The sequence below is a fragment of the Alligator sinensis genome, unplaced genomic scaffold, assembly GCF_000455745.1.
Source record: "Alligator sinensis unplaced genomic scaffold, ASM45574v1 scaffold178_1, whole genome shotgun sequence".
Classification (NCBI taxonomy): Eukaryota; Metazoa; Chordata; order Crocodylia; family Alligatoridae; genus Alligator; species Alligator sinensis.
This window is the reverse complement of record NW_005842031.1, coordinates 446,729-456,984: the sequence shown is the minus strand read 5'-3', so window position 1 is coordinate 456,984 and position 10,256 is coordinate 446,729.

Genomic DNA, 10,256 nt, shown 5'->3' with positions numbered 1-10,256 from the left:
ATTCCGTCTCTGGCTGGAGCTCGCGCAGGGTAAAAGGTAAAGCAGCAAGAGAGAGCTGGGGACATGGAAGACACAATCAGGTCGTAACAAGGAAGGATGTAAACGTGTCTGAACAAGAGAGCTGAACCTTGGAAAAAGCAAAAGTTGCATATCACATGGCCAGAGGCCTACCGGGGCAAATTGTAGGCATGCAGAGTTATTTCTCTTTGTTGCTTTAAAATTCCATTATATATAAAGTTAAATTACTATACATAAAGGCTTAAGAATAAAAGTGTGGAGGAAAAGCTGTCTACGTGGGTCAGTCACCAAGTAATGTCTTGTATATTTTTTCTCAGCCAAAAATTCTTGAAAAAAACATTAAATCTGCACAGAAAATATTTACATCATTGCTGTTACCAAACACCCGGGTTTTCCCAGACCTGTCCTCTTTTTGGATCCTCCAATCTTTGTCCGGGTGCTTTTTAAGAATACGACCGAGTGTTAGATTTTGCTCTGCTCATCATCAGTGTTTTTCCCAGCAGCGTCCCAGATGCCTGCTGAGGGTTCGGGACTGAGAGTATGGTCAGGGTTAGAAAGGTAAGAAAGGTTTATTGACTTAACAAAAACACGACTATGCACAGATAACAAAACAACAGACAGACAATAATAATTCACGTCGGCAACTTATCGGCAGTCCCCTCTGATGCCTGATGTACAACAGGTTTCTCTTCTGTGAAGCTCAGCAAAGTCAGGCGTCCCTGATCAGCGCTGTCTGAGGGGCACCGGGAAGGACACTGCTATTCAGTCCTTGGGCTCCTCAAGGTCCACGGGCCCACTAATCCAGACCAGCAGCTAATCTTAAATCAGTACTTCTTTCACAGAGCTACATCTTCCTTTTAAATGATTTCCAGATGTGCCAGACAATTTATAATAGCTGAGCTATGCTGATAACTTACAGCCATTCAGATTCTTTTTACTTCAACTGTCCTTAGACTGACTAATAGCAGTACAAGCCTTGCATTCTTTTGATAAGGCTAATTTTAACTACGCCACAGGGACTTACTACTTCAAGGCTTTGCTAAATTTACTAGGCCTTACTTCATACAGGGCCTTACTACATCTTAAACTTTAATTAGGCTCTTAGCAATAACATATAGCTTAATATCTGAACAAATGACAGAAAAACACTTAGTCTAATCTTCATAGAGCCTTCAGCAATCACCTTTATCACACGGACATAATTTTCAACAGTCACACAGCAGTTCCTGGCTTTCCCTAGCAAGAAGCTGCTGGGGGCTGGGGGTAGCAGTAGGAGGGCAATTGGAGGTAGGGGGTTCCACATGCATGTTTACATGCACATGCATGTAGCTGGCGTGCAGCCAGGCAGGGTGGTGGGAGCAGCCCTGGCAGTTGGACACAGGTAAGTCTGTGGGGAGGAGAGACATGAAGGCCAGGGCTTGGGGACTGTTCAGGGGGGCTGTGTGTGTGGCAGGGGTGTGTGGAGGGGATGGGTGTGGGGGAGATGGGGCAGGTGCCTGCCTGCTGGTGCTGGGGGATGGTGGCTGGGTGCTGGGCCTGCAGCAGGGCAGGGGTGGCAGGGGGAGGCACATGCCCCTCCAGTGGGGGAAGAAGGTGCAGAGACCCTTCACGGACAGCGGGGAGCTGTGTGGCCAGGTCAGTGGCAACAGGGTTGGTGGCCTTGCTCTCAGGGGCAGGGTGGCTGGGAGATGCTGCAGGGCTGGAGGGAACAGGTGGCTGCAGATCAGGAGTGTGAGGCACTAGCAGGGCTACAGGGGGCCGTTGCTTGAAAGTGAGTGGCACCAGGGGGTGGGAGACTATGGGTCAGGAGTGCAGGGCACTGGCAGCATTGGGTGGCTGCAGGTCAGGAATAAAGGGCACCAGCAGGGATGGGGGGGGCTGCAGGTTGGGAGTGAGGGGCACCAGCATGGCTAAGTGGGGTGGGGTACTGTGGGTTGGGGGTGAGGGGTACTGACAAGGCCAGGGGGTCTGCGAGTCAGAAGTGAAGGGCAGCAGTAGGGGTGGGGGGCGCTGTTGCTTGAGAGTAAGGGGCAACAGAATGGGCAGGGACAGGGCACCAGCATACCACTGCCCCCCACAATCATATACCCCGTTCCCCCACAACAGATGTCCTCTTTTTGGAACTGGAGTGAAAGGTGGCTGAATGTGGTTCTAACCATATCATTCATTTATGTGCTTCTGGCTGTAGAAAATGGCATGTCTTAATCATGACAGGCCTAAGAGCCTCTAGGCTCAGACAGATCTTTCACAAAACCTTTGGCCTGTGTGATGTTAAATGAAATTAAATTGGATCTATCTTATTATACATAATACAAAATAGAATATAGGTCTAAAACAGGGGTGTGCAATTATTTGGGCCAGAGGGGCACTTAAAGAGTTTTGGTGAGCTGTCCCAGGCCAGATCAGCCCTCCCGGCCCCTGCAACAACTCACCAAAATTCCCTAAGTGGCCCACTGGCCCAAATAATTGCCCACCCTTGATCTAAGGGTGGAGAGGACAAAGGTTAGGGGAACCTTTGTTCCCTGCTTCTTCATCCACTTCCTCCTCTGCCCTGAGTCCCCAGCACGCAGCTGGGCCAGTGCCATGCTGTATTCCTGCATGCTGCCTTGGGCCACGTGGGTGCAGCTGGAGCAGCTCCTGTCCAATCCAGCCATGTGCCAGGGGCTTGGGGTGGTGGAGGCAGTGCAGGGAGAAGGGGGCCAAGAGCTGCAGGTTATCTGGGCCCAGCTGGGCCAGTTCCCCACTCCTCCCATACCCCGAGTCCCCAGAATATGGCCAAGCCAGTGCCGTGGTCTGTTCCCAAACACCACTTTGGGCTACATGGGGGCAGCTGGCACGGCTCCTCCCTGACCCAGCTGCACGCTGGGGACTTGGGGTCAGGCAGGAGCTGCACCAGGGTCAGGCAGGGTCCACACCAGCCACTCGAGCTGCGCCCACATGGTGCAGCCTGAAGCAATGCACAGTAACACGGAGTGACACCACGCTAGCAGCATTGGTGCCCCTACCAGCCCTCGCCCAGCAGAGCCCAGATAACCTGCAGCTTCTGGGCCTCTTTGCCCCACACCTCCTCTCCTGCCAGTAGGGGGAACCTTACCTGAGTTTTGACTCGCTGGGGGCCAGGCTGTCTGGTCTGCGAAGGGCTGCAAGGTCAGAGCAGCCTGCAGACAGCCTCATTGGCCAGAAACTTCACCAGCCAGCCTCATAGCCTCACCAGCCAGAAGCTTGACCAGGAGCTCAGTGCCCCCTGTCTTGGAGCAAACAGTGGGGGCTGGGGGTTAGGACAGGGTGGGCCAGGGAGGGAGAAGCTACTGCTGCTGCGACCAGCTGGCATGGGGAAGGGAAAAGGGCAAGAGGTACCAAAAGCCAGGACAGCCATGGGTCAGATACAATGTCCCTTAAGAGGGGCAGCCACGGGATGGGAAAAATCATTCAGCAGGTTGGATCTGGCCCGTGGGCCATATTTTGCCCACCCCTGGTCTAAAATATTGCATTGCCACTTTTATGCTTTAGACCATCTTCTTGCAGGAGGGTATGGGCAGGGGTCTGTTATCAAATCTCACTGGTACCACAATGAACAAATTCTGGCCACAGTCATTCACCAGAGAATTCGCTCTTTGAAGAGGAGCTCACAGCAGGCACAAATGTGCAGCCCCCTGCATTGTGCCTGCACGTCCTCAGCAAAAGGGCACATGTCTGGAGGCAAGAGAGGCCAGAGCAAACTCCATTTGTTATGCATATCGTCCATTAAGGATCCTGCATCAGCTGTACAAGTTATAAGCCTTTGGTAAATAATTCAAGAGAAATGGGAAAGACATAACTCACATGATACTTGGCAAGGCCTCAAAGGGCCTAGGTCCATTTTCCAATCTTTTCTCTGCACTCTTTGTACCAGGGGTTTGGTCTCCTGTTACAGTCACTAAAGCAGATGAAAATCCTCTCTCCCTTCCCCTTATGGCTCGAAGGTATGCCCTCTCTTTTCCCCTGCTGTACCTGGGGTTGGGCAGCACCAGAGCATTTCAGCCTACTGCATGGGAGCCAGGCTCAGTTGGGGATGTCAACAATGGCAGCTGGTCTGCTATTTTACCCTATTTTTGTAGAGGTCCAAATAAAGCAAAACCTTTTCGTTTTTATTTGTATTTTAATTTATATGTTCTGACTTTATTTGTTCCTCTATTATGTTAACATTTCAGGAATATTTTAGTGAGCCAATATAAAGAAGAAACATTCTTAGAAAATTGTATACAAATACTTAAGAATATTGCCAGAAATTTTCACACACAGCCTGATTCTAAATGCTACATTCATCCAGTCAGGGAATAGAATCAAATCCTTTGACTTTTTGTGCATTCAACAAACCAATACAGATTTGATTTTAAGTTATGGTCCTCACCTGTGACTTATACAGCCTCATTAAGAACAGAGCTGACACATTCACAGACCAGGCTTACTACTAGTTTGCTGAAGTGCCATCAAGCAAGCAAAATAATTCATATCCCATATTTGAAGTTTACGTTTTCAGAGTCTATGTTTGCTTGAGTAAGACTTTGATGTCATGGATCTAAGAGAACTATCAAGGATATGATCAAGAGAAAGAACTTTGCAGGGGGAAGAGGATGTGTACAGTTCCTGATCTTTAATGAGATAAAAAACTAAATGTCAGTGACACTAATTAGCTGGCTCCAGGGATGAATTTAGATGGCAGTCTGGGGTATCTAACATTGATAAATCTGGCTGAGGGCTGAAATCCTTAACCTACAATGTAGGGATAGGTAGGTGTATTCCATGTAGTCAGTAAAATCAGTTATTGTAAATAAATTATCTAATACATTTGACACTGTTTTTTCAGTTTATAAATGATTTGACAGCTTATCCTAGATTTCTGCAAGTAGCTTATTCATTACTTCCAAGTATGTTCAGAACAGTTTGGATGAATGATTTTCAGCCTACGCACTTCCCTTCAGTTATGCTACTGGTATTTATGGTGCATGATGGGTGACTTAATTTACATAGTACAAGTTCTGCTCTTCGGCTGGATCACTACAATTCTTTAAAGAAGAAAATAACAAATGGTGACTAGTAAAAAATAATTAATAAAGAACAAATAGTCTTGATCACATCTAAATACCTGGTTTACCATAAATAAAGCTAAAGGTTGAAGAACCATTTCCTTCAGGAGGCATTTACCAAGGTGTATCATGTGTTCCCATGAATGGGCATGAAACACTAGGTAGGAAAGAGCATGAAATATGTATTCAGATGGATGCATGATGAGACTCCAGAAGAAGAGAGCAAGGCACAGATTAATTTAATTTTTCTGGCTGCTAGTAGTTCCCTGCTAGCAGCCAGAAGGGAAGGAGCCTCCAGGGAGGAAGTGCCCAGTGACACAGCAGCTGCTTAATATGCTGCACCCAGGGCTAATGGGGCTCCATGGGCTATGCAGGTACCCTTGCCCATAAGGTATTTAAGGGCCAGAGAGGAAATTCTATGCTTTTAAGGGGACAGAGCACACTCTTGTGTTTTTGCATTATGTTATAGCCCAGGGGCTTGTGTTTGGTTTATTGTTTCATACCACCAGTGGTTTGGGTGAGGCTGTTTGGGGAAGGAGGAGGCCTCATTGGGGCCTGTTACAGAGTGGAGGCCCCAGCGCCAGAGAGGGCGTGGCATTTTGGGGCGCGGAGGTCCCAGCGTCAGTGAGGGCACAGACACAGGACTATGGAGAGCCCAGTGAGGACAAGGGGCCAAATTATAACGAGGCCAAGGCAAGACAACGCCAGTACCATCTGCAAGGTTTGGGGCATGGTAAAGGGACGGTTGGAGCCACGCATATAGCCCATAAGGCTAGGGTGCCCCTGAAACACCCACTGCAAAACAAGACCCACAAGGAGTCCAGGAAGCCACGGGGTTCAGTAAGACCATCAAACCGTGCCCAAGAGGACTTAAAAGCAGCCTCCCTATTTTCATATTTTTCATCAAAGACGAGGCGGACGAGAACTGAGGGTGCCCGTTGGGCCAAATGGGCACGGTCAAGGGGTGTTAGGAGAACATGGCCATCCTTAAGGACCCCATCCTGTGACACTGCAATAAAAGCATAACCCAAAGAAGTGCTGGGGAGACAGGCCTGTAGACCACAGTCATGTGATACCTCAGGGGTGCAAAAGGTTCTGACCCTATGTAACAGGGAACCCCAACCCCTGACACAAGGAGAGGGGAGAGTCAGAGAAGGTTGTAAAAAGACTGAGGGGCAGCAGGTGTGAGCTGCCCAGGTGAACTGAGCCATGGCAGCAGCCCCTGTGCCAGGGAAGCAGAAAACGGGGGCTTGGGTCACATAAGCCCAGCCCTTAGTCACAGAAGAGGCAGTTTGACCCTGGCTGTTGCAGAGCAAGAAGCACTCAGTTGAACTGGCTGCAGCTTGGCATCTAGCCAGCTCAGGAGAGGTACCTAATGGGCTGGAGGGGTGGAAGCAAGCCTGACTAAGTAGGAGGGCTTGAGGACTAGAGACAGGAAGGGCTTTATATTTGAGTTAGGACTGGTTAGATTGATGTTTTGTGTTTGAGTTTCACTGGAGGACTGGATTTGCCTGTAGGGGTGGATTGGAGGCCACATAATGGAGTGCCTGGGGGCACTCTGGGAGTCAAGCCCTGCCAAGGAGCAGCAGGAGTAAGCCAAAGACTGGGTACAAGCTGAGAGAGGCAGGTTAGGGCGGAGGCCCAGGAGCTGAGGTCCAAGATAGTGGACCAGGGCTGAGAGCTTGACCAGAGAAAAGGGGGCCGAGGCTGGGATGGCTGAAGCCCCAGCGAGTGCTACCTTAAAGAAGAAATATCCTGAGGGAAGCATAGAGACCCAGCACCAGATGAGCTACTCCTGGCCTCCAGGGACTGCCTGCTTCATAAACTAACAGGAACATCAAAGACATGGCAGGAAAGAGATTGAAGGTGAGGTAGAGCTAGAGTGTGCAACAAGTGGGTTGGACCTCAGGGGACAAGACTCATGAGCTTGCTACACCTATCATGTCATTGGTCGGTAGTCAGTGGCTGCTGCCTAGTGTCACAGTATGGATTTTGCAGGATGGAGTCATGTCTATGTAAGTCATGACTCATGAAGATTGTATTTATAATTCAACTTCCCTGAGAAACAAAAGAATGTCTTATGGCAATTCGCTGGGGGGTTTTCCCAGATCTTTTATCTTACTATAATTTATCTTTCTATGGGTAGCCTCTTGGGTTTCCATAGGTACTGAAGCATTTCCTCAGAGCTATTGTGTATCTAAAATTGGACTATCTTGGCCATCTTGTGTCTAAATTTCAAATGTCTCTAATCATCACTTATCTTGCTACTACTGTCAGTATCTGTGACTTAGGCAGGAGTCTTAGAGGGGAGAAGTGGCAGATTCTGTTCTGGACTGGCAGATTTACTATGCACCTTGGGACAAAAATTACTTAACTCTTCTGTCCCTCACTTTCCCTGTAGGTTTAAAGCAAATACCAGTGATTGATTACCCACCCTTGTGAGATGACCTGAAATCTATAAATACAAATAACTGTTCTTCTAATACAGGGGTTCCCAAAATGTATGTGCCCAAGGGCACATTCAAATTTAAAAGAAAAAGCAGCAGGCACCAATATGAATATTAAAGTTTAGAATTTAGAATCCTGGATATGCGCATGCGCATAGTTTCATTTGGGGAGGGAGTAGTAAGTGCCACTCCGTCACTGCGTCAACCAGACTGACTCCGTCTCATTTTGGTGGCCGTTTTTTACAACCTGAGTTCAACCAGCAGTGACAGCATTTTTTTTGTTGGAATAATGATTTTTACTGATTGTGAAAATGCACATGGGCACCTGAATAAACCTCAGGGGGCTCCATGGCACCCGCGGGCTCTACATTAGGAACTGCTGTTCTAATACTATGTTCTTAGATTCCCCTTGCCTTAATAAATAAGCAGTATTTAGTTTGCCTTGTCTGGCTTGATTGTTTTCCAGAGCAGGAGAGTTTAGCCTGAGGGGTGATATTTGATGTCTTTTAAGAACCTCTAGAATTGTGTTTTTAAGTGATGGATCTCTCATTTTGAGAGGATCAGGCAAGGATCAGTACCTTTAACTTTTGACAAAATGGGAGCTAGATACAAAAATTGCAGTTACCTTATTTGTTTTATTTTTGTGTCCATTTAGAAGCAATGATAGAGAGAAACAGGCCTAGGTGATGATGAGGCTTCTAGGTGAGTGCTGTTCAGGGGCCATATGACACATGAATGTCCCCTGATGCACCACATACCTGTGCACCCTCCCCTTGCTACAGCACGTGCCCACATGAGCAGCCCCCCAGCACTGCACTGTGCACCACATGGCACTAGGCTTACCCTGAGTTCCTTATCCTGTGCCAGGCAGTGCTGCCCCACCCCCTGGGGTAGATGCAAAACACAGAAGCCAGAGGAAGGAGGGGGAGCCCAGAGATTCTGGCTACTGCTGCAGCAACAGGGGGAGTGGTGGCCAGGTGGGAACCCAGCAGGAGTGGTGCATTGGGGGTACATGTGGGTGCTTGTGCACCCCCTGAGCGTGGCAGTACACCCCCTACAAAAAGGCGCCACCAGTGTCAGCGGTGCCTGCAGGTGGTCACCGCTCGCCACCCCACTGCCGCCGGCATCTGTGGGTGGTCTGTGATCTTTGCTGGCTGCCGCCAAGGCTGCCAGTGGTGTCTACAGGTGGTCACCAACCCCTGGTTGGTGCTTGCCATTCCCCACCCTGCTGCCAACAGCACCAGTGATGTCTGAGGGAGCTCCCTCGCTTACCCCCGCCATGCTTCCACCACTCCCGCTACTGCCATGCCCCCCCAGCCATGGGAGAAACAGGTCATTCATAGAGCCCAGGGGCCACAACTTAACCTCTTATAGGCTGCTAGATGGATAAACTTGATCTAGGCTACAAACAGACATTGCTTTTGCCCTGGGAGAAACTATTTTATCTCGGGAGAGTGTGCTCATTCAGATATTCATGTCCACTGTCCTGGGATAAACACTAAAAAGGTTCATGAGTTAAGAAGTGCTAACAGTTTGTCCTGGGATGCCACGAAGTGCATCTGAATGGTTGTCCTGGGATTGCATCACTGAATCAATGTCAGCAAAGTGGCAGTGTGTATGTATAGCCAGCTCACTAACTAAACCCTGATTAGAAGGGTGATGTGTGTACACACTGCAGTCCTGGGATTTATCTGTTCCAGGACAAACACAGGCACAACTTGTCCCAAGACAAATGAAATGTCTATCCCTAGTCCTAGTCTAACGGGAGTATTTCTTAGAGCTGCAGCATAGAATATCACACTTAATTTCCAGTTCATTTGTATGAGTTGATCTCCAGCTCACCTATTCATGGTATAATAGTACAGCTGAAGAAAAACTAAGTGAAAAAAAACTGTTTGGAACTTTCATTGTGCTTTCTGTCAATTCATTGGCAATGTGGTTAAAGCTATGTTTACAAATGCACAAAAAAGCTAAGTCAAGTGAATTTACCTTCATGGATCCTATCCCTCTAAGTTTAAAGAAGGGGAAATGATCACCATTGTTGGATCTTTGCAGCTGAGCCTTTGTGACACAGGAGTAGAAGCTGAATTGGGATCCCCACGACCAAGGCTGTCCAATTGGTGGCCCATGGGCTGCATATGGCCTGTGAGGGGTTAAACTGCAACCCCAGGCTCCTGCTTAGCCATGACTCCTCAATGGCAGCTGAAGCCTCCAGGCTCCCCCTCCCTCCTCTGGCTTCTGCATTCTGTGCCTGCCCCAGGGAGCAGTGTGGCATCGTGGAGGGCAGTCAGGGTGAGGCTGGGGGTGAAAGGGGTCCAAGAGGGCATGCCCTGCAGCGGCGTACGTGTATGTGAAGTTCAGTGTGGGGGGCTTTCATACAGCATGCAGCCTGGGACCCCTGCTACAGTGGCTTGCAGCGCAAGTGGCCTTCAGCTGTTTAGAAGCTGGACAGCCCTGCCCTCAACTGTTACATTATTTGGGCACCCTAATTGGACTCAGTTGTTTGGTTAAAGCTTTCAGTATAGAATCTCTATGGGAGCCTTACGTAATAAAGATAATGAACACTTTAAAAGTAGAATGACTGTAAACAACTTGAGGTGTATTACAAATGTTGTAAACAGTTTTTGGTGGGGGGGTTCCCCCTCAAAGGATGACAAGAGCTCTGGAAGTTTGGACATGTATCCACTTAAGATCGTCAGTGAAAAACAGGGCCACCTTACTTCCT